The 23,993-nt window shown below is 39.7% G+C and overlaps 1 long non-coding RNA gene across 1 annotated transcript in view; it reads right to left on the bottom strand.

Moving 5' to 3' along the window:
• Positions 1-6,039: 6,039 nt before the first annotated feature.
• Positions 6,040-23,993, bottom strand: part of LOC144930767 (uncharacterized) — an 86,396-nt gene continuing 68,442 nt past the window's right edge. Inside the window, exon 3 of the long non-coding RNA XR_013636126.1 lies at positions 6,040-6,109. This is a non-coding gene — a long non-coding RNA (uncharacterized LOC144930767). The remainder of the gene's footprint in view (positions 6,110-23,993) is intronic.

Below are 23,993 nucleotides of genomic sequence, written 5' to 3'. Positions count from 1 at the left end.
CACACCAGATTTTGTAGTTGTGACATCAAGAGTTTTACAAGCAAAGGAATGTTTAAGCTGAATATAAGGGAAATCATGCCTCACCAATATACTAGAATTTGAGGGGGTTAACAAGCATGTGGACAAGGGGGATCCAGGGGATATAGTGTATTTAGATTTTCAGAAAGCCTTTGACAAGGTCTCTTACCAAAAGCTTTTAAGCAAGCCGTCATGGGATAAGAGGGAAGGTTCTCTCATGGATTGGTAACTGGTTAAAGATAGGAAACAAAGGGTAGGAAGAAATGGTCAGTTTTCACAATGGAGAGAGGTAAATAGTGGTGTCCCCTTGGGGCCTGTTCTGGGACTAGTCCGATTCAACATATTTATAAATGATCTGGAGAAAGGGGTAAACAGTGAGGTTGCAAAATCTGCAGATGATACAAAACTACTCAAGATAGTTAAGTCCCAGGAGACTGCAAAGAGCTACAAAAGAATCTCTCAAAACTGGGTGACTGGACAACAAAATGGCAGATGAAATTCAATGTTGATAAATGCAAAGTAATACACATTGGAAAACATAATCCCAACTATACATATAAAATGATGGGGTCTAAATTAACTGTTACCACTCAAGAAGGAGATCTTGGAGTCATTGTGGATAGTTCTCTGAAAACATCCACTCAATGTGCAGCAGCAGTCAAAAAAGCAAACAGAAAGTTAGGAATCATTAAGAAAGAGGTAGATAATAAGAGAGAAAATATCCTATTGCCTCTATATAAATCTATGATATGCCCACATCTTGAATACTGTGTGCAGATGTGGTTGCCCCATCTCAAAAAAGTTGTACTGGACTTGGAAAAGGTTCAGAAAAGGACAACAAAAATGATGAGAGGTATGGAACGGCTGTCATACGAGGCGAGATTAATAAGGCTGAGACTTTTTAGCTTGGAAAAGAGAAGACAAAGGGGGGATATGATAGAGGTCTATAAAATCATGACTGGTGTGGAGAAAGTAAATAAGGAAGTGTTATTTACACCTTTTCAAAACACAAGAACTGGGGGCCACCCAATGAAGTTAATAGGCAGCAGGTTTAAAACAAACAAAAGGAAGTATTTTTTCAAACAACGCACAGTCAACTTGTGGAACTCCTTGCCAGAGGATGTTGGGAAGGCCAAGGCTATAACAGGGTTCAAAAAAGAACTAGATACATTCATGAAGGATGGGTCTATCAATGGCTATTAGCCAGGATGGGCAGGGATGGTATCCCTAGCCTCTGTTAGCCAGAAGCTGAGAATGGGTGACAGGGATGGATCACTTGATGATTACCTGTTCTGTTCATTCCCTCTGGGGCATCTGGCATGGGCCACTATCAGAAGACAGGATACTGGGTTACATGTACCTTTGGTCTGACACAGTATGGCCGTTCTTTTGTTCTTAATGTGATGAAAACTTTCCCTTGGGTGGGATCTATTGCTCTGCAGATTACAGTCTCCAAGGGGAAGACGACAGAAGTTCCATTGCTTGCGTTGTTTAAATTTGGATTATACATCATCTGAAGAACTCCTGCACTGGCACAAGGAATTGAATTAGATACCTAAACAGATAACATAAGAACGGCCATGCTGGGTCAATCCAAAGGTCCATCTAGCCAGTATCCTGTCTTCTGACAGTGGCCAGTGCTTCGGAGGGAAGCTTCAGGTGCTTCAAAGGGAATGAACAGAACAGGTAATCATCAAGTGATCCATCCCCTGTACTCCACCTTTAAATTGTAGCATTCTATATTAATCTAAGCCAGTAACATTGTGACATTCATTATGCAGCTATCTACATCCTATCACAAAATGTACTTATAACAGCTGCTATGCCACAATAGAAAATTTAGGCCTGTTGATATTACAATTTAATTAAATTGATTTTAAACCTATCTTATCTAAATGTTACAAACCCCCAGTGTAGATCCATTTAAACCAGCTTAACGCTTGCTTAAGTTGGTTTATCTTGTGCTGGTAAACTACTAAATTAAGTTGAATTGACTTAACACTGAGTGAAAATTGGTTTAAGTGCTTCTACATTCAGGGTTTGCACCAGTTTAACTAGATCAGTCTAAAACCAATTTAGTTAACCTGTTTTTTCTTGTATAACTGCTGTGAAATGGAGTACACACCCCCTGCCAAACGTTCACTTTTTAAAAGGCCTCACTGTAAACCAAAGAGTTGCTTGAACTGAGGCAATGCAGACCCTCGCACCGTCAGAAAACCCTGCTTTCAATGTAAACTTCTTCAAATCAACAGCATGTATCCCTCTCCACCCCAGCTCTTCAATCCAAACTTTCAACTCACAGACAGGAGCACACCCAGGTAGAACACATGCAGAACTGAAGACAGTTAATGGTGGGGTATTATCCATCACTCTAACCAGAGCCGTTAAAAAGTAACAAACGCTATACACAATAGACAGGTGATGCATTAAACTATCTCCCAAATGTACTCAATATCCTTTGTTTGTTTTAGGGAATGAACATAAGGCCCTGGTCTATAAACCATAAGTCATACAGTCTTCCCATTAAAGGGAATTTTCTCACTGATTTCAACAGGTGCACGTCATGTAGCTGGAAGTTATATACTTGATGCAGGTAAAATTCTATGACTTGTGTAATGCAACAGGTCTGGCTAGATGATCATAATGGTCCCGTCTGGCCTTAATGTCTATGAAACCATTATAAAGTACTAGGCATTACAAGCAAATCTTTGGAATTGAATTCAGCGACAGCATACCTTCCCTAGTTACATTCCAAGGCACTATTTTTACAGTTGCTACTTTCAGAACAGAACAATTTGTAAGATTTAGGGCCAAATTTCTGGCTGGTGTAAATGGACAAGGCTCCAATGAAGTCAATCGAGCTGAGCTCACTTGGATCAGCAAAGAATTTGACCCTTATTCTTTGGGCTACACTTAAAAACAGTAGCAGTAGATATGCTTTTTCAAAGATTTTTTTTTACTTAACCACTTCAATATACTATGTAAACTCTAGAATTATATCTATGGAGCTTACTATAAAAATCATAAAAATATGAGTTGCAAAAAATGATTGGGTTATTTAGTAAATATGGTCTGTTGGTTAAAACACAGGACTGAGAGAATCAAAAGATCTTAGTTCTAATTCCTCACTCTACCACTGACTTGCTATGTGACCTTGGGTACATCACTTAGTTTCTCTGAGCCTTCGTTTGCAGCCTCTAAAATGGGAAATGATAAATCTTCTTTTACCCTCCCTTTGTCTGCCTGGTCTCTTTAGACTGTAAGCTTTTCATAGCAGAGACTGTCTCATACAGTGTGTTTGTAGACTAGGACCCCAATTCCAGGCAGGACTTCTCAGTACCACCATACTATTAAATCTCCCCTGTTTATATACCCACTACCATGTATCTTTCCTATTTCTACCTACCCTTGCAGATGGGAAAGACGGGGATGCTGTTAACCAGTCTGCATCTGGGATTTTGCTCACACCTAATAAGCTATAATAATTATATTTCTACATATACAGAATTCAAGTGCTTTTTTAGCACTGGATGATCAACGTGCTAACCAAATCAAACATGTACAGACTAAGAACAACATAGGTTTCAATATGGTGAAAAATTTGCCGGATTTACCCTGAAAAGGGACAAAATCAACACACAGTCTAATTAATCAAAATAATGCATTACAAGATAGCCTCATTTTAGCAATTACACCACACGGCAATCCTCTGCTACTTTCATGTATTAAAAAAAGGGTTTATATAGTCTGCTGTCCTTGATGGCTCAGGTTTGTCCTACCAGTCACATTCTCATTACCAACAATAAGCTGCCAGGTAAAAGAACTGCCTCTCTCCTGACAAAAGCATTATCAAGTGAGCCAGGAACTCAAATAAGAGGCCTACAGCAGTTTAGTTACTGGACAGGATTGTGCTCTGTTATCAGAATGGAAACATCTTTTACAAGGCTCCAGCTCCCACAACAAAACATCAGCAACTCTCATGTGCACCCATCAAGTTGATGAGGTAAGATCATTTTATCCTATTCACTGGGGAGGGCTGAGTGAGTTAGAGGGCCACTGTCATGACCACTCCGGTGCCCACCCAGCCAAGATGCCGGATGATAATCAGGTAACCCAATTCACATGATATTTGACAAAGGATGAGTCAGATCCCTTCCATCTGGGAGCAGACAAACCCTTCTCTAGTTGCTATAAGGCCAAGGCCTACATTTCTGTTAAATTTCACTATTTAAAAAGTGCATGAAAATGAAATGTATGATAAAGGGGATTGCTATTATTATTGTATTTACATAATTAAAGACATGAGGGAAGCCTCTTCCATTAAAGTACATGGCAGCACTCCTCTGTACAGCATAGCCTGGAAAAAGTATAGTGTTATAACTGGCAATATTCACTGTCAGGCATGTTTTAACTATTACCAACAATTTCATACTTGGATGCCTCAGTGTGAAAATGCACCTACATCTACATTTAGGCACCTAAACGAAGGTGGCCTGATTTACAGGGGGGTGGATTTATGGGGGATTTTCAAAAGCTTCTAGGGGATTTAAGATCTCAAATCCTGCTGACTTTCAATCAGGCTTGTGCTCTTAAACCTCTTAGGTGCTTTGGAAAAGCCTACCCTCAGGTGCCTAACTTTAGAAAAGTACCTGGAATTACTCACAAAGCACTACTGGTGAGCAGAGCTACAAAGCAGTGCAACCCCCCGTCCCCCCCCAGACAACCTTTCCCTTGTGGATATCAGAGATAAAGTCTGCCCGTAACCTTCCAACTTACTGTAGGGCAATTCAGAATGCCATGCTGGCTCTTAGCCACTCATTCTCTCTCACTGCTTGTCCTTTCAACCGTACACTCCACTACCTAAATTTGCATCCAAGAACCCCAGTGTTTGCCTTAAAAGCTAGCCCTGCGCAATCCCAGCTGATGTACAAACTGTGCAAAGGCTTTTCTGAGCTTCCTGAAAGCCACAAATTAGTGTGTGGGAATTTGGCTACATAACTCTTACTGACATAATACATTCCATGCCTGCCCTTCAGTCTGATGGTGTTCTTCCATTCCTATGCTAAACGGTTGCTACATTGACAGCTGCTGCATTTCAACTCAGAGATGGCAGCATTTCAGTGGTGGATGAAGTAATTCCTCTATGCCTGTACATTCAGAAACTGACTCTGGATGAAGGCCTTACTACACCTTAAAGGACACACTCACCATTCTTGCTCAATACTACCATAATGCACGTGTGTGAACGTGCAAATGTACTGTGGGTATAAGCAATTTTTGTACAGAATATTGGAAAATTGAGCTTGTTTTTTTAAAAAAGCCTCTCTATTATATGCCTGACATCCTTATGCATGTGTATTCCTGCCCAGAGCATATACATTTGTATGCATATGGAAATCATATGAATTAATTGTACTAACAGGGGCAAGGACAGAAAGATGAAATGACTTGTCCATGGTCACACAGCAGGTCAGTGTTCTAGGAGCTGGGAACAGAACGCAGGTCCCCAGTGCACTGTACCTGCTGCTTCTCTAACATTATATAATACTTAATATGTAAGGAAAGCATTTGCTGTAAGATGTAGTAAGGCCTAGATCCACAGTCACCTCTTGAAAACAGATTTTAGAAGGAGCGAAGATAAGGGAGCACAGGATGAAGGCCAAATCCGAGGATTTTTTAGGACTGACCACAGAAAAAATAAAAAGGGGGAAAAAACCCCAACCCTTCTTTAGGGAAGCTAAATTTGCAAAAGGAAAGGCACATACCTAAAGGCAAAGACTGGAAGCACTTGCACAAGGAATTTGCCTACGTGTTAAACAAGAGGGGCCCCATCCATAACCCCATATCCAAAAACCAACAAATTTTGCAGGTTCAAAGTTAGTGTGCATTTCTACTGGGGGTTGTACTTTAAGCACTGTCATGTGCAATGCAAACATGAAGATTCCAAGGTAACATTTGCTAGGGTACAGGACTAATTGGTATATACCAAAGAGACATAAGCCCTGCAAAACAAAGACTTACTTGGAGACACAGGCTCTGAAGAAATACAGCAGAATCACAGCAGCAAAGTCACCAGAAGCAACCAACAGAGCTGGAAGCAAAAACAAATATTAGTTTCATGTGGATATGGATGTTGCACACCTCCTCCCCCAACCCTTTCACCACTCAATAGGAAAAAGAAACCATGCTTGGTCCAAAGCCCTGGTTGCAATCATTTTGAATATGTTCCCTGAGAAGAGCAAGAGATAAGGAATTACTAATCCTTAAAAGAAAACCACCGCATACTTCTGAAGACAAGACAAATTCAAAATCAGAAATGGATGGATCGATCAGTGTATCTCTTGAACAAAGTAATACATAATTCCAGACCAAGCAACCCACCCCTCTCATGGTAAAGTTGCATGGTAAAGCCCTGAAAAGTGAGAAAATGCCAAAGTTACAAATGCAGACTTAACTCTGCCCCTTTGTGCATGTGTATTAAAACACTAGGCCAGATCCTCAGCTAGTATAAATTGTTGGAGCTCCATTTATTTCCATTGATCTATAACAACTTCCATCAGGTGAGGATCTAACTCACGGTCTCAAATTACACAAATAACAAATTGTCAAACAACAAACACACTATACATGGGGTCCACAACCACATTCTGGACCATTATTATTAATTTGCTTTGTGGTATATGAAATTTCCAACAGCAGGGCTCCATTGTGCTAGGCATTGTACAAACACAAAACACCCTCCATGTTCCAAAGAAATTATCATCTAATTTATTTTTTGACCTGAGCCCAGCTCTGCTATTCCTCTCTATTGACTCTGTGGATACTTTGGATTTCATTCACGTATAACTGGAAGGACTCATTTTCCTCTTTTTCCATAAGCCATATGTAACTATTTCCTGTAACTGTAGGCTGAGGACAAAGCTGATCAACTGCAGAATTTTATTACCGTTGAGCTCAGCCAACAAGCAATATCTGTTCATCAACAGCACTGAAGATAACAGTACAAACAAATGTGTCACTGAACAACTTTCAGCTAAGCTAATAATTCTCATGCATGCCTTGCTAGCCGGTATACTGAAAACTAAACAATCTGAGCCCACAATTTATTTACAATGATACCCGCTGGTATATTCGACATATATGGTACATTGAAAGTTTGCAACACCAAGTGTCACACATTTGCAACTTCAGGGGCCAAGTGGATCTAATTTCCAATGTCAATATATAGTTAGTTACATAAATCCTCTCATAAGCTGTACATTATAAGAAGAGTGGGTAATACATCATGGATGAGTGCTTTAGATATCAAACTGGTTCCTTTAAAAACATCCAAACTATTCACATAATAAAGAAACAGTTATGAGTGTATAAACTGTGACTCTGCAGATGAGTATCCACCCAAAAAGCTTTACAATGTAATCAGGAATGCAAGGCACACAAATCCCTTCTGGCAAGGTGTATATAGAACATAGTGGCAGGCAATGTAACAATATATTATCTTTTATTATAAACTGTCCATCTGATGCAAACTGATTGGTGGGCCAGGGAGGAACTCAGTGAAATCCTTTTTGCCTAAGTTCTACAAGCTATGTCTACACAGCAGCTAGGAGATGTAGCTCCCCACTTGAGCGGAAATAGCGCATGGCAATGGTGGCCTAAGGAGTGGTTTGGGATTGCTGCCCAGGTGCAACCCCATCCCACATCCTGGGTAGCTAGCTGAAACCACCGCCCTAGCCACACCGCTATTATAGTCTGCTAGTTCAAGGAGAGGTAGCAAAAGTACATTCACCCGAGCTGGGACCTGCGCCTTCCAGAAGAGGTGTGGACATACCTTTGAAGTTGCAACACACAGTGAGGTTGCTATCATCATCAACACCTAAACAATGGGTTAGCGGCTCACTAAAATCTTGCACTGTGGGTAGAGTCCTTCCCTCCAGTGCAAAGTGAGCATAAGATGATGCCAAATCAGAATAATAGTGTTTTACACTCAGTTGGTGTCAAGGCTGAATCACAACTCTGTCACTCCAAGTGCAGAAGTCGGGCCCACAAGGATTTTAAAAATTAATACTTGCCACTCCAGGCTTGTATTAAACTCCCAAGGTTACAGCTTCTGACCTTGGCTTGGTAAATGCTCCCACCACCGAAATGCAACAAAACCCCCTTTGAACCCAGGAAGGAGCACTTGGGAACGTCTCCCTGTGGGGTACCCTCAAGCCCTTTCACACACATGCCGCCCCTCCCTTCACTCCCGGGGGGGAAGAGCTGAAAAAGGAAACAAAGGAAATAAGCTGTGGCTACCAGCTAATCAAACAATATATGCACAAACCTCTTAGGACACCAAAAATCCAATCCTGTTCTTAAAAAAGGTAAATTTTATTTAAAAGAAAATACATCTGGAACTTAGGCTTTTGTTAGATTTTAAAAGAGCAATTCCAAAAATCAAACACCCAAAATAGCTTTCTTGGTGGTTTCGCTTAAAGGTTACAAGCAAACAAAAGCATCTGGGGTTAGCACAGAGGAGTCCACAAGCCAATAAGAAGTAAAAGAAATAACCCTAATTGTGTCTAGCTAAACATTCTGATCGACTTACACATTTGAAGTTCAGATAAGTAGTTCTAGGCATGATCTGATAATTTATGATCATACCTGGCTTAAGATGCTTATAGCATGGCTGCTCTCCCTCCAGCCCAGAGAACAACAGACAAAGGGAAAGTTTCTTTCCCAATTTTAAAAAGTTCTACCTTCCCATTGGCTCTTTTGGTCAGGTGCCCACTTTTTTTTCCTTTACCTGGGGGACTTTTTAAACCCTTTACAGGTAAAGCAAGTAAAGAACTACCAAGAGGGATTTTACAGCTAGCTGGCTGGCTAGGTGTCCATCAAAGGGAGCTATCCCCCCCTTTATTTATCACAGTTGGCACATATGTAAATTAATACACAAGGCCTAAGGCAATGGAGAAATGCAAATGGGTGAGCTAAATAAACAAAGACAGTGAAATCTACAAAAAAAAAAACCCAAAACCCAAGAGTTAGAAAAAAGAACTACAAAGAACAGGAGGATAGGATTAAAATTCAAAATGATCTGGAGAACCTGGAGAAATGGTCTGAAATAAATAGGATGAAATTCAATACGGACAAATGCAAAGTACTCCACTTAGGAAGGAACAATCAATTGCACACATAAAAAATGGGCAATGACTGCCTCGGAAGGAGTACTGCAGAAAGAGATCTGGGGGTCATAGTGGATCACAAGCTAAATATGAGTCAACAGTGTAACACTGTTGCTAAAAAAGCAAACATTGGATGTATTAACAGGAGTATTGTAAGCAAGACACGAGAACTAATTCTACTGTTCTACTCCTCATTGATTAGTCCTCAGCTAGAGTAGTGTGTCCAGTTCTGGGCACCACATTTCAGGAAAGATGTGGACAAATTGGAGAAAGTCCAGAGAAGAGCAACAAAAATGATTCAAGGTCTAGAAAACATGAGCTATGAGGGAAGATTAAACAAACACAATTTTTTCAGTCTGGAGAAGAGATGACTGAGATGGGACATAACGGTTTCCAAGTACATAAAAGTTTGTTACAAGGAGGAGGGAGAAAAATTGTTCTCCTTAACCTCTAAGGATAGGACAAGAAGCAATGTGCTTAAACTGCAGCAAGGGCGGTGTAGATTGGACATTAGGAAAATCTTCCTAACTGTCAGAGTGGTTAAGCACTGGAATAAATTGCCTAGGGAGGTTGTGGTATCTCCATCATTGGGTATTTTAAAGAGCAGGTTGGACAAACACCTGTCAGGGATGGTCTAGATAAAACTTTGTCCTGCGATGAGTGCAGGGGACTGGACTAGATGACCTCTTGAGATCTCTTCCAGTTCTATTATTCTATTAAATGTCCCAGGCCATTCCCCTGTCGTATAGATGCAACAGGTCAGTCATGGCTACATCTCATTCTATCGTTTGTGACTTTGCATCTGACCACTATCTGTTCCCCTTCCATTTATCCATTTCAGAGCCGGGGGTGGGAGGGGAGAGACGCGGGAGTAGAATAGGAATCCATCCCATCATAAACCTTAACCCAAAATCAAACCCATAGCTGAACAAAATATCTATTAAGATTTGAAAAAGCTCCATTAGGGTTGTCATCAATTTCCACATGCCTTTTTGCTCCCTAGTTCTGGCTCTGGAAGTGCCAACAATCCCACAGAAAATCTGTTCTGAAATTCCCAACCTGATTGTGTAGACCCAGCCTATCCAGATAAAGCATCTAAAATGAACCCAACCTTGAAGCTTTCAGAGTAGCAACCGTGTTAGATTGTATCCGCAAAAAGAAAAGGAGTACTTGTGGCACCTTAGAGACTAACAAATTTATTTGAGCTTAAGCTTTCGTGAGCTACAGCTCACTTCATCGGAAGCTTTTGAGGCTTATGTTAGCCCAGTTGAAATTCATGGCCTCACTTATTAGCGGATTCTCTCATTTGCTTGGTAGCAGCACAAGGGAATTTCTAAAGCGAAGTATATAAAAAGATGGGCTAATGAAGAGTAAGATAATAAGACCTCATGATTTAACTAAACACAGCTAGTTATTTGCCACTGGGTGTTCTGCTTAATGATAGGGCAAGTTTTATTAAACTAGCTATTCTTCACCTCTTAAGAACAGTTGCCAGCAACTCTTTGAACGGCTGTAATTCCAATTCAGTCATCCTATGCAGGAGACGTGAGAATTTATGGTTAGCCAATATGGTTAATCATGACCATCTAGACAGACAGTAATGTAGCTCTCAAGTCACTTATGCTGCCTAGCTCATCTCAGATGGGCAGAAATCCATGTCTTGATGTGCAACAGTAAGTGTCAGAGGTCCTGATACAGTACCCAGACCTCAGCTGCATTCCACAGTCATGCAACAAAGTTGTAGAAGAACTTCCACTCACAGAAAAGGGCTTGTTAGAATATGGAAATTTACACTGGTGGGTAACACAGGTTGCATCAGTGCAACTTAAAGTCACCCAGGTGCAGCGCATCATCATTGGGTGTGGTGTATGTGTAGCAGCACCAATGCAAAAAACTCAGTGTGACTAGGAGCACCAGTGTGTACAGACATAGCTTCTTCATGCAGTACAAATGGGCAAGCATTGCTATAGCTATAGGAAGGATACCAAGCACCTGCCTCACAGCAGGCATAGGCTGCCAGAGCCTTTGATGGCTTTATGCCTAACCCACTTGGATCCTGATTCACCGCTATGTTACTTCAGTGTTATATGGATGGCATAAACCCATTGAATGGAATTAGACCCACATAAAAGTGAAGTAAGGTGAACCAAGCCTTAAAATATAACAAGAGTAATGCCAAAGGTATGGTCAGAAATACAGAAAATTACTGTAGTACAGGACACCTAGACCCTTATTCTCCTTTCACTTGCATTGGTGTAAACAGGAGTAACAGTGAAGTCAGTGGAGTTACATCAGTGCAAAAGTGGACTGAGAGGAAAATCACACATTAGAATGCAACACAGCACACCTCAGTTTCCAGCTCTTACATGTGTCTTGTGACATTTAGTTTATTTCTTAAAGTCCATGACTCCAAGAGTCATGGTATTGTATGAGAGTCTTAGTTTTCATTAATAAAAAAATTTTAAAAAGAAAAAGGTAAGTTTTTAGCCCTTGTAGTTTCAAACCTTGAAAATATGCGACCAGAAGGCAAAGAAAAAGAACACAACATGTACTGTATTTACAACTCATGATTTTTTAAGCTTGATTTTTTTGTGGCCTGACTCATGAGTTTTGAATGTTTTGGGTTTGCAGTACTCACACCTTCACCCTCCCTTCTATCTGACCTGACTTGCTACAGTAACAGAGGACTATGCTTTCCTTGCATTGATTATAAACGCAAGACAAAACCCTTGTGAAGAAGTATTTCTGTATGGAGTGAGCGCTGGATGCTGCACTTGTGAAGAAAGAAGTGCTTGAAGCAGAACATTTCAGCAGCTATATGAGCGTGGGGTCTGGCACCAACCCATGCTTTACTGAGGTGAATGAGCACTCAGCCCGTCCCAGGGTGACACCACCTAAGGACAGCAGAACTTTGTCCAGAATATTTGTATTTGAAAACATAGATCTTTCCAAGAAATTCTGTGTGTGGGAGGGGTTTCCATTTAGCAATTCGGAAAACATTTAAATCAACATCTAACTTCATAACCAGGATTAGATTTAAAACGTTTCTTGTTTCTTAATTCAAGGTGTTTTGTCCTGGCAGCAAAAGATAGGACATGGTTCTTAATATTTCTCTTAACTGAAAGTGTACCCATTATTCTCCTGAAGAAGAGCATTATCTGAAGTGCTTTTTTATTTGGGCTAAAAGCCCAGCGCTCCAGCGGAGAAATCCAGGAGATTATTCAACAATGGATTAGCCTTTGTGATACTTATTAAACATGTCACATCAGAAATACACATTCTGTTGTGACAGCACTATTTGAGAGTCAGTATACTGTTATGCATTGACAACGCTTGTCGAAACTTTGCCCGCACAGCAGTCTACAGCATCAAACACTAATTTACATTTACAGTACAATGTACCCGGTTGTTATGGCTAACAATTTGCATGCAGTTACTCATTGTGAATATACTTTTGCAATAAGCATGTGTATAAATTAGGTGTGTGCTTTGTTGATTTGCACACCTAAATTGGTTTAAAATTAGGTCAGTTAGCTGGGCAATTTCATACACTAGCAGTGTAATGGCACAGTTTAGGTGGTTTACTATAGATAAAAAGCATATTATTCACAGACATGCCCAACTCGTGCCATAGAACATGCAAGACAAAGTCCTTACTGCATTATGACCAGGTGAATTTTACTGATGGGCTGCATGTAATTTAATAAAAGGAGTACTTGTGGCACCTTAGAGACTAACCAATTTATTTGAGCATAAGCTTTCGTGAGCTACAGCTCACTTCACTTTTCTTTTTGCGAATACAGACTAACACGGCTGTTACTCTGAAACATGTAATTTAATGTACAGCAACATCTTGATTTTCCGATCACTAGGCTGCTATGTGGACACAATCTGTTGAAGTTTCTACAGTAGATACCTATGGGCTAACTAAAATTTTGCAATAATAAATTACTAAGGTAATTTCCATGCACAATTACCCAATGTACTTCATAGGCAATCATAATTGCACATGCAATTTAAGTGCTTAACTTGTTTAAAAATTAGGCTTTGTGTCCATTCCACTACCAAACAGCAGGAGCGATGGTATGTCCCACTCAATGACACACATGCCACTAAATGTTACAAACCCCATTCTCATATTTCAGTTAGGCAACCTCATTGCCAGTTTGCCTGAATGAAAGAAAACTACTGTTTCACTTACCTTAGAAGTATGATGATTCAAAACCTAATACCAAATTAATTGGCACATATATAATAAACAGTCTTGTTTGGTTGCTCTCCCCCAATGCCTTATTCTGGGAGGGATGGTCCGCAGGAATTGCATATGTTTTTTCTTTAAAACTCATAAATAATATTAAGGCAAAATTATATCACAGCTGACAATGCTATATTTCTGTCTTGTTGTTTTCCATTTATTGGTTTATGGACCCAAAGTCCTCTTGGGAGTGACACAAACCTACAAAACATTCCTGTGTGTTAAATTAGGCATTTGTATCCAATTTTGCTTACAGATGAGAAACAACTATGCACGTAGTCTGAACATTCCCCAGTGACTACACAGGTTTAGAGGCTTAAAGGAACATGTGGGGTTTTTTTTCCTTTTTCAACTAAAGTTGGTCTTCAGTCAAAAAATTCCCCTTCAGGGTTACTTCTCTCTACTCATGCCATATTTTGTTGCTTCTATCCCCTTTTGGTCCAATTTCAGACCCCTTCTAGGGTTCTGTTAAAATAAAATATAAATTAAAATATACTGACCTGGATGTTAGGGCCTGACTTTCCATTGCCCTGCACCTAGTGTAGCCATTTACACTTGTGCAAAGTGAGTGAAAATTGTAATAGCAGCATTTTGCACCCATACTGTGCTGCTGTAAATGACTAAACTCAAGAGACAGAGCAATGGAGAATCAGGACCCTATTCTTTTTGCAAGATGGGAGCATCCCAGCTGATCCTCAGCCCCAGAGATTGCTGATTCACCCCATCAACAAAGTTCCATTTCACAGATTCATAGCACAGATGTGAAAGAATCCTGTGGAACAACTTAACTGAACCATTTATCATCATAAAAAGAGAGAGTTATGTTCCACTGGCACTAGTCATTCTATAATATAGTTTGTCAGAGATCATAAGGTCCAAAAGGGCTATACCAAAGTAAAATACTGTCTTGAAACCAAAGATAAATAAAATGGGGGTTTTAGTAGAAGAGGCCTCTCTATATGTCCTCCACTCCACAGCACTGAGCCAACGTCCTCCCATATGAATCAACAGCATGTCTTTGTCTCACACAGTCCATCTCCTGGAAAACAGGCTGGGATCCATTAGAGTATCTGAGAAAGACATTTAAAGTTTCTAAGTTAGAAACCACTTAGGACAATCTTGGACTACTTAATTCTAAAGAGTAGAAATCAGTAAAGTAATAACAATACATAGCTTTTAGATATGGAGATGTACCGGTGAAAAAAGCACTAAGTGTTTTATAAAGTAGGTAAGCATCATATCCCCATTTTACAGATGGGGAAACTGAGACACAGAGGTCCAGTGACTTGCGCAACGTCACCCAGCCAGCCAGTGGCAGAGTCAGGAATTGAATCTATGTCTCCTGAATCCCAGTCCAGTGCTGTAGCCGCTAAGCCAAAGACCCAAATTTAGGATAGGTTAAAAATAGGAGAAGTGGGGGCATATGCAGCCTTAAAAATTAAGGACCAATTCTATAGTAAGATTGACCCTGGAATTTACAGACCAATAAGCCTTACTTCAGCAGAAGGTTAAAACAATAATTACAATATACTGTAATTAATAACACCTAGGTGAAAATGATGGGATAGGTACAAAGCAGCACAGCGTTCATAAAGGAAATTGTCCCTCTCTCTAATGTATTAGAATGCACCGAGCATGTCAACAAAACAAGAAATGAAGACAAACTGGTTAATATAATTTATTTGCACTTTCAAAAAGCTTTGACAAAATTTCCCACAAGGGACTAAAGGAAACTAAGTAGTTATGGGATGATAAGTAAAGGACTAAAAGCTGATTAAGAGATAGAAAACAGAGTAAGAAATAAAGTAGTAATTTTCAACGTGGCAAAAGATTAACAGTGGAGTGCCCAATGCTCTGTACTAAGACTGGTGATGTTTAGAGTGTTTATTAATTATCTGGAAATGGGTATGAATGCCAAAGGGGCCAAATTTGCCAAGGACATTAAAATAAAATAATAGAAGACTGAAGAAGTTGAGAGGGACTAACAAGTTGCTGTCAGGTGAATGGCAGCACAATGACAAATGAAACTGATTGCTGATCATCACAATGTTGAAAGAATTGAAAGAATAATTTGAACTAGTAATATACCTTACTGGTTTCTAAACTCACTAGCTACTCAGGAAAAATAAGTAATCATCACGATGGTCAACTCAATTCAAAGTTCTGGTCAATGTGTAACAATGATTAAAAAGCAAACAAAATGTTAGGTTGAATAAGGAATGGTATAGAAAATTATACTGAAATATCCAGAGTCAATAGAGTGGAAAATTCTTCTTCAGTTGTATATGGTTTCACAGAGCTTGAGTTTTTCGTTGCGTTGTAACTCAAATTAACAGACAGCTAATTAACCCAAGTTAACTAACTTGATTGCAACATGACATTTGTTCCAGGTCACAAACATCTGCTGAGTGAGGGCCTCGGCTGAGGGTATGTCTACACTTAAAATGCCACAGATGCAGCACTGCCCTGCACCACTCTGGCACCTCAGTGTAAACACTATCTACACCAACAGGAGGAGTTCTTCTATTGGCACAGGTAATCCACATCTCCAAGATGCAGTAGCTAGGTTGATGGAAGAATTCATCCATCGACATAGCATTGTCTGCAGCAGGGGTTAGGCTGGCATATTTACGTCTCTCATGGGTGTGGATTTTTCATGCCCCTCTGAGATGTAGCTATGCTGATTTAAGTTCCCAGTGCAGACCAGCCTTGAATCATGTTCAAAATTAACCATTTCCTACTCTCTGTTCTCTTAGTCAATTTCTAATCCAGGCCTAAGCAAATCCAGGATGTGGAGGAAATGTTTGAAGAGTCTAGACTAACATTTACAGTCTAATAAACACCTATATTAAGGGGAAAAGGGAAAGATACTAAACAAATTATAATGTCATTATATAAATCAACAATACTCCCTCATCCGGAGTCCACGTCACTCAACCTCAAAAAAAGTAAAAAAAAAAAAAAACAAACCACAAAAAGATGTGCAAAGATGAGCAACAAAAATGATTGCCCTGTCTGTGAAGAGAGGTTGAGAGTGTTTACAGTACAGAGGAGACAAACAAAAGGAAATATGGGGGGTGGGGAATGTAAAATAATGAATGGGAGAGAGAAGATAAACAAGGGTCTCTCCCATAGTACAAGACATTCAGTTAAACAGAGGGCAAAAAGTATTGATAAAAGCACATCCGTTTTCATGAAACTCAGAATTAACCTATAGAACTCACTGACAAAATATCACAGGGAAAGAGTTAACAGGACTGTGACTAGGGCTAGACATGTGTATGGGTAATGAGAACATGCACAGTTATAGCCGATGGGATATTTTAAAAAATACAATAAAGAATTTCACTTTGCCAGTGTTTTGGCTCTATTCTACAGTACATGGTATTGACAGCACGTACAATCTTATCTTTCATCATAAACACAGTGATTAATTGAAAAGAATACTATAGGAATGCCCCTGATTTGACAAGTTTGTTTATTTCTTTCCTATTTTAATATTGGCCAATTTATAATACTTCATTGCCATAAATGCACCAATGCCAACAGCAAGAGAACTAACTCCAGCAGCATAGAAGCAATCATCGCTTTGCTGACCAGTCTGCTTTGCTATTACTTTTTAAATAAAGGGCTGAACTGTGTAGCCTTGACCCCATCTCTCTTTTTCCCCCATCCATAAAACAGGGACTGCAGTTCCCTGCTTACCCATAGCACTGCTGTAATTCAGACCTCTCAGCGAAAGCACTTATTTCATTCATGTTTGTATGGCCCTTTTCAAATATAAAGTGCTACATAAAAATTAAGTGTTACTATTATTAGCTGCCCTAGTAGCTAAAATGTTGACTGTACGCTGTGCCTCGCATAGTAACGTTAAGATGGGGCAGTTCGAGAGTATTATCATTCCTTATGGAAAATCATTTTTTCAATATCAGAATGAATTCTAACTTACCATATAAACCAACCAAGTTGTAGCACCTATCACCATTAATGTCTATGTGCCTCCCAGGTGAGTTAGACCTTCCTAGCAAAGTCTCCGGTGGATCTCATGGAGTCATCCTCTCTTCTTTTCCTTGATTATAGGAGGTTTTGCTTTGGTTATTTATTTATAATAATGTACAAATATATATTTTACTTACTGCAGTTATGGTGAGAAAGCTTTCATAAGCCTTGCAAAATTTACACTCAAGTTTAACATTAAGCAGGTGAGCAGTTTCAGTGAGGCAATAGGACTACTCACATGTTTAAGTTAAGCATGTGAACACGCGTTTGCAGGATGGGGACCCTAAAGAAGAGATGGCTCTCAGTTTGCCTTAAAATGAGTCTGTCCTCTCCAAAGAGCTTATTCCACAGCCAAACTCCTTTAACTGAGAAGGGTTTATGTTCAGCTCTCACATGTTTTATCCCAGACAATATAAGCTGCATCGTCCCAGAGGAGCACAGCTGTTTGAGTGAGACCTATTGTGAATCACTAAATTTTTTGACTCAGTAAGAGAACACAGTGAAAAAGCAAGGATAGTACATCACTAAATTCACTGTAATCAGCTAGTCAGTTGTAGATTAGTTTCCATACTGTGTGTGTGTGCATATATATATAAAAAGCAGAGCTACTGTATGTTTTAAAGTGACTTCTTTAATGGAAAATTTAAAAAAAAGTTTTCTTTCTATAACTTTGCCACTTGGTCTCCCTGTCCTATTATCTGCAGATAACAGTGCCTGATAAAAGTGAAGATGCACATTTGCTGCAGGAACTGCTAGGAATGTGACTCCAGATCAATTAGCATTGGCATTATCATTTCAGGAAGTGATTTATAACCTTGGCCACAGTTTGAGCTATCTTTTGCAGAGCCTAAGTTCAGACCTTTTATCCCTCCGTCAACTCAAATTTGTCTGCTTGGGAAGTTACTGGAAAAGACGACTCAACATTAATTTCAGTTACAGCGGGATGAAAGCCCATTCATAAATATTGCCTTCGACAGGCTTCACTTCTGCTTCTTCAAGCTGACCTTGAGTAACCACCACAGACGCACTATTCAGAAAGAAAAAGGATTAAGGTTTGGCAACCATGCTTTCATTCAAAGTGTGGTGGGCCTGGGGAATGAGAAGTTTATGTTTTTTTTAAAATGCTGAGGCAACAGAGAGGCTCCAAATAAGTTTGCATTATGTTAAAGCCATTTACTCCAAGCAACGTAATCTCCTCAACATCCTTGTGCATACGAACTTCTTAAGAAAAGAAAGACTCTCTGAAGGACAAATGTCACTGCTTGTTTTGTGGTACCTCTGCTTAGATTTCTAAAGGACACTGCCAAAGTATTTTCCCAATTACTTTCTACATAAAAGCAGCAGGTTACATTGTATGCTTCCTAACTTTAACAGTGGCCTATTAAATCTCGAGGAGGAAAGAAAGCAGCTTCAATGGCATCGAGATATAGTTACTGTAATAATAATTTTAATATTATATAGCATATTCCTTCCTGAAAATCCACAAGAGTTCAGTAAACTACACATCGTGTGTGCGTATAGATAATATATATATATATATATATATATATATATATATATATATATATATATATATATATATGCACAGAGAGAGAGAGAGAGAGAGAGAGAGAGAGAAACAATGAATGGAATGGAGAGCGAGAACAGTTAGCACACAAGGGGCAGTTTTGCTTTCAGAGAAATAAATGTGGTCTAAGGTGCTTATATGGCCCCCATTACCATAGTATCTCAATGCCTCACAATCTAATATATTTATCTTTGTAACATTTCTGGAGAAAGGAAGTGCTATTATTTCTTTTTTACAAATGGGAAAATGAGCCAGAGAGACTAAATGATTTGCCCAAGATCGACAGGAAGTTTGTGGCAGAGCAGGGAACTGAACCTAGGGTCTCCTGAACTGCAGGTGAGCACCTTAATTCTTCCTCCTGAATGGGTCCCCATCCAGTTCTCTTCGCCACCAATAACTTCCCTTGCTATTCCTTCCCCGTTCCCTGCCTGCTGTCCCATCAGCAAGCACATGGTGACTTTCTGTTCATCTTCACCTGTTTTGAAGCTCCGCAGCCTCCACCAGGAGATGAATCTTTCCAAATGGGAAATTATGAAGGTCACCTAGTGCATTCCTCTCTGCTGTGCTCTCACTTGTTTCGGACGCAGAACAGACTACACAGGGAGTATCCAGACTGGTACCCTGGCCTTGGGTCTGTATTGCTCAGCTACTGACAGAACAAGGCTTTAAATGCCACATTGACCTAATATTGCCAGGTCACATAACCACCTAACAGTGAGGGGTATAGAAACTCTGGGCCAAGAACATCAAGATAAATCCCTACTACTGAGAAACAGTGCCACTAAGTTCTAATGTCCACGAAGAGCAGACTCCTCAGTTTTTAAGGTTTAACTGGAAGACCCCCACACACCGTATTGTGTGTCAGGGAGATGTTAAATTAACAATAATTGAACTCACACTAGAATTTTCAAAAGAACAGTGGTTTTCACATGGTCATCTATGGACTACCACAGGGGTCTGGGCAAAATAGTCACTGATAGTTCTTAGAATTAAGCATTTTGATTACCGAGCAAAGGGAGGGATGGAGGTTACAGAACAGAGAAGTCCAGAAGAGGTTCTCTCTCTCTTGTTATTGTAACACCAATATATAAAACCCATGGTATGCTCACACCTGGAATACAGCATGCAGGTCTGGTCACCCCATCTAAAAAAAATATATTACAATTGAAAAAGGTACAGAGAAGGGAAATAAAAATGACTGGAGTATGGAACAGCTTCCATAGGAGTAGGGATTAAAAACCTGGGACTGTTCAGCTTAGAAAATAAACAACTAAAGGAGAAATATGATAGAGGTCTATAAAATCATGAATGGAGTGGAGAAAGTAAATAGGGGAGTGTTATTTACTCCTTCACATAACACAAGAACCTGGAATCACCAAATACAATTAACAGGCAGCAGGCTTGAAACAAACATATGGACATACTTCTTCACAAAGCGCAGTCAACCCGTGGAACTCATTGCCAGCGGATGTTAGAAAGGCCAAAAGTATAACTGGGTTAAAAAAAGAATTAGATAAGTTCATGGAAGATAGCCATTGATGGACCTATTAGCCAAGATGGTCAGGGAGACAAACCTCATGCTCTGGGTGTCCCTGAATCTCTGACTGCCAGCTGGCAAACTAGGACTGAATCAGAGGATGCATCACTCAATAATTGCCTTGTTCTATTCATTCCCTCTGAAGCATCTGGCACTGGTCACAATTAGAAGACAGGATACTGGGCTAGATGAACCATTGGTCTGACCCAGTATGGCCATTTTTATGTTCTTCTAACCCGCTTATACATCAGTAGCTGAAGTCCTTCATTATTATCCATTTGTTAGATTTTGCTGCCTCTTTGATCTCTCCCAATATAGTGCTCTCTATATCCTCTTCTTAAGCTGGAGGCTGGTAATGTAGTCCCATTAATTTATTTACATTCTTAAAGCTTGGAATTTTTAACTGTACAGATTCATCCATGCGGTACTTAAAATTTTTATCTTGCTACATTCTAGGGACCCCTTTAGATACAGCACCATTCCCTGGCTCTGTCCTAATCTGACTTTCCTATATAGTTTATAGCCATATATTACAGTGTCCCATTGATTTTCTACATTCCACACCCTCTTCTGTTGCAAGGCTTTTTGCATTTGTACATAGATTGTTTTTATTTTTGACCAGGTGCTTGTTTTTATTTACCTCCTTAATGTGACATCCTATTGTTTTCACAGTAATTTCCTCTGAGGTCTTTCCCTATCCCTGTTCTAGGTAAATTGAATGTCCTATCCTTTACTCGATACACAGTATTGTAACATATCTGTCATGCGCCTGTTGGCTTTCCCCATCAGCTTATTACACATCAGCCACTTTTCATCTTTCCATCACAGGTGATCTGAGCTGGGTTTGAATGGGTCACCTCGAGAAAATAATCACTCCCCTGAACCATCCAGCAACTATGAAGTAAACATGTTATAAATGTGGCTATAGGGGTAATTCTTCCTCCAGTCTGATTTGAAAAAAACCTGTGGAGATATATTTTAAACATATGGATTGAGCAGCTTTAATTTGTTTTTGTTTGTTTGTTTTTGGCTGGGTCATTTCCACCAATGCAATGGATGGTTTTGCTTGATTGCACCCTCTGCAGAAAAGATCCAACCGGTAATTCAAACAATATAGCTTTCCTCTTCTCATTTTCCCTAGGCTTGTGTATTCTTTCTCTATGGAAAAATCTTAGGCTTCTCAGGCAATGCTGGCCCAGATGAAACTTTCTAAAACCAACCATTTGATGAACTCTTATTTCCATCAGATAAGAGCAGGAACTGTTTCAACTCTTTTCAAAGCCTCAGTCAAGTTTAACAGCAGTCAATGCTACACAGGAATTTATCCAAGAGAAAAAACTCCCAGCATCTAACAGAGGAAACATTTCACAGATGTTAGTCAATTGATTAACTACGCAGTTGCAGTGTAATAGCCCTGTACATGTGACTGGGGAATTGTAACTTGCAGCTCTTCAGCTGTCTGACACTGCTTATTGATTAGAAAAACAGATTGCTGTTCTTGATATTGTAACATAATATTTTAATTACTGCCTTATGCAGCATCTGACCTTCAGTCCATTAGCGTAAAATTAATCCACACATACCCCCACCCCCAAAAAAACCTGGCTTATCAAAGGCACATGGCCAGCAATGATTTTGGAGTCGAACATCTTAATTCTTCCAAAAGATAAATATGACCATTTATAAAGGGTGAAATAACTTCATGTTTTCCCATCTATTCCATGAGCTACATATAACCTTGTACAAAATGGAACACAAGCAGTTCTAAAATAAAACTGTTTTAACTCCGTACCAGATGTACCTGAAGCATTATCTAAAATGTGAAACCCTAAAATCTGAAGTATTATCTAAAATGCTTCCTTTTTAAAGGTTTTATACAGCAGCCCATCACCATAGCTAGAGCCCCTTCCAATAGAGAAGTCCCTAGTGGACTTCCTGAAATGGCTCCATGATCAAAACTCTGCTTGGGACAGAGTTTTGTCTTTGCCTTTTTAGATTTTATTAATTTACTTTTTTGTTGCTGCTGTATATATTGATTTGTTTAAGAATAAATTTTGGGGGAGGTGTTTCTGAGGAGGTTGGGTAGAAAGGGATGTCAATAATTCAAATTCAACATACCCTCACTGATACTTGATTTGCCCAGGAACAGATGACCCAAAACAATCCTGAGTATATCCTGGTTTTTACTTTTTATATACATACTGTGGCATTTGACAGTTGTAGCTGCAATATCAATGTATTTCTATAAACAGACAGATGCTGTGGCTCCAATACAATGGGCTCATTCTGCATCACAAGGAAAAGTCACTGTAAAAGTCCAGAGGTGTTCAGTAACTGTGGCTGTAAATCCAGTGTGGCTTCCTTCGCCTGTGACCTCTAGTTATGTATTGTAGTTTGAGCACAGAAATGTGTTTACCATGATTGCTTCCAGAGTTCAAGGCAGCAGTCAGATCTGAGAGTGAATATATATGACCAAGATGACCCTTTTCCTTTCAGGCATTGTGAAATTCTTTTGGTACAAAAGCAAAATGCAGAAGTCAAGTTGACAAACCAGAAAATGGGTTGTTCTAGACAGCACCTAAGAAAATAACACAGTTTTTATCCTCAACAATGACACGGGGAAGAAAGCATCAGTTTTCAGCTATGGCTCTCTCTGATGAAAGACAACATATCTGATATCAATGATTCACATGGGCAAACCCACAACTGGAACAGCTAGCCTTATCAACATACGTGAGAACATGATCTGGTTTGTATTATTCCATGGTCAGGCAATCGGAGGAGCAAGAGGTTGTCATGCATTCTATTTGGTTGCTTTTAGCCTGACATCCAAGTGGCAGATTATTACCAGTCGCTCACTGTAAGAGCACTGTAATTCTACATGTAGTTTTGTATTCGGACATATCGTTCCTAAAACTGACCTACATATCAGATACAGAGAGCATAGTGAACTTCAGATCTCATTCATCCCAAACTCTGAGATGCAAAACAGAGCCATATCCCTGTAGGTGGACAGGTGGAGAAGGTAATGTTTACGCCAGCAGGGTTGGGAGAATTACCACAACTTTGTGTCTAATCTAATCCCTTAAACACCACAGGATTAAAGCTCTGAACTCAACAATCACCTACGTAGAGATTGCCAAATGTGGGAAGAAGAAAAATGGAGAGTTTGGGCAAGGAGGAGAAGCAGTACTGCAATTCAGCTGGCCCCATCTCTTCATAGCTGGGGGAGCTGGCCAGCCATCTTTTGAGACTGCTCTCGGTGCCAGGAGAAGACTCTGCAAAGACTGCTGGCCAGCTCCCTCAAAGATTAGAACCCGTATTTATCTGAAGATTCCCCCTCCACAAATCAGGGTTCTGTGGCGATACTACCTTTCTGCACAGAAACCCAAAGGCTTTTCTCAATAAAGGTGCTTTATTAAAAGCAAAAAATCATCTCCCTAAAAAGCA

This window comes from Lepidochelys kempii, chromosome 7 (assembly GCF_965140285.1).
Source record: "Lepidochelys kempii isolate rLepKem1 chromosome 7, rLepKem1.hap1, whole genome shotgun sequence".
NCBI classification, from domain to species: Eukaryota; Metazoa; Chordata; order Testudines; family Cheloniidae; genus Lepidochelys; species Lepidochelys kempii.
This window is presented reverse-complemented; position numbering and strand designations above follow the sequence as displayed.